This window comes from Chiloscyllium plagiosum, chromosome 16 (assembly GCF_004010195.1).
Source record: "Chiloscyllium plagiosum isolate BGI_BamShark_2017 chromosome 16, ASM401019v2, whole genome shotgun sequence".
Classification (NCBI taxonomy): Eukaryota; Metazoa; Chordata; class Chondrichthyes; order Orectolobiformes; family Hemiscylliidae; genus Chiloscyllium; species Chiloscyllium plagiosum.
Window position 1 is genome coordinate 26,841,127 of NC_057725.1, and position 1,771 is coordinate 26,842,897.

The following is a 1,771-nucleotide window of genomic DNA, read 5'->3' on the forward strand; positions in this document are numbered from 1 at the left end:
CAAAGCACAGTGAGGCCCTCATTTTTGGAATCTGGTATTTCCATCATTGAGGCTGAGAACTTACTCAATCAGTATTTCTAAATCTTCACTGCTGGCCCATCTCTCTGATCCTCTCTGCCTGCTGCTGTCTTTATCGCAATTTATAAAAGAAAATGCAGCCTCCTGGTCTGGATGTCCCTGGCAAATCTAGCATTTATTAACACTGGGTGTCCTTTGAGAAAGCTGTGGGAAGCTGATTTTTTCTCAACTGCTGAAATCCCATCTTGATCGAGAAAGGGTACCTTATTTAAACAATTAGGAACAAGGGGAAGACATTTAACAAGTTTGTAGCTGATCTTAAACCTGGGCTCAGTTTCCCAGCAGGTTCCTATATCCCATGATTCCTATAGTTTCCATGAACCTACTGCTCTCAGCCCTAAGTATGTTCAATGGTTGTGTATTGCAGCTGTCTTGAATCAAGAATTCCAAAGACTCTCAATACTCAGAATGAAGAAATTTCTCATTGTCTCAGTCCTAAATGATTGCCTCCTTATCCTGAGACAGTGACCCCTCGTTCTAAGGTCTCTGTCCTCAGAAAAACAGTCTTTTACCAATTTGTATGCATTTCACATTCTTCTTAACTTCCCAGGGATGAATCAATGAATCTTCGTAGCACTTTCTCTATGAGAGAAATATACATTTAATTTGAGATGGAAACCAAAAGAGATCTTAAAAGGAGATCTTGTAACCTGGAATATTTAGCAGCTGGCCATGCACTGTTTGTAGTCAACTGTCAGCAAAACCTATGCAGTTTTAGTCGTTCATCTGAGATGAGTTTGTAACAACTTTGTGTATTTTTGCACTGCAGTGTTTGTATACAGGTTATTATATGGCGTTAGTCCCCACACTTCCCACATGCCCTGATAATGAATTTCTCAGATGTTTTTCCCTGCTATAATTCTAGTTTCTAAAGTTGTGTACACTGTTGGATAATTTAGTGACTTATTGTTTTTCATCACTCCTACATGATTTTTTAATGAGTTAACTTATTATTATTCCTGTAACCTTTTCTGTTCTTGGTACATTCTTATTATCTTTCTCATTTTTATTTTGAATACTGACCTTTTTCTCTTGCATCTTCCCTTTTCTTTTGCCTACTATTATTTCCAGCTAAAATTTACAAATCACAACACCCACCCCACTTATCATTGTCAATATAAAGTCCTTCATACAGACCTGTTTGTCTTCTCCAGCTCATAGCTCTGTCAAGGTACAGCCCATTTTCACAATTTGGAGATGCCGGAGTTGGACTGGGGTGTACAAAGTTAAAAATCACATAACAACAGGTTTATTTGGAAGCACTAGCTTTTGGAGCACTGCTCCTTCATCAGGTGGTTGTGGAATTTAAGACCGTTAGCACAGAATTTATAGCAAAAGTTTACTATGTGATGTAACTGAAATTATATATTGTCACAGTATAGCCTGTTCCTGCCCCAATACTGATACCAACATCCAATGAAATGGAACTGCTCTTTCATGTTCTGGTCCATACAAGATGCATTTATCTTTCTTTCTCTGTTTGCCCCAATGTCAGTTAGAAGGTGGCTCAGGGAATACAGTAGATATTATCAATCTATAGATTTTCCCTTTAATTTCACTCCTAATCTTGCCTTGGGACTTCCGGCCAGTTCTTTCTCATGCTTTAGTCCCCTTGTGGGCCTTAATAATTGTTTTATTACCATTCCAAGCTATGCCTCACCTTTAGAAAGTTACCTTTGTGAACTCTTCAATG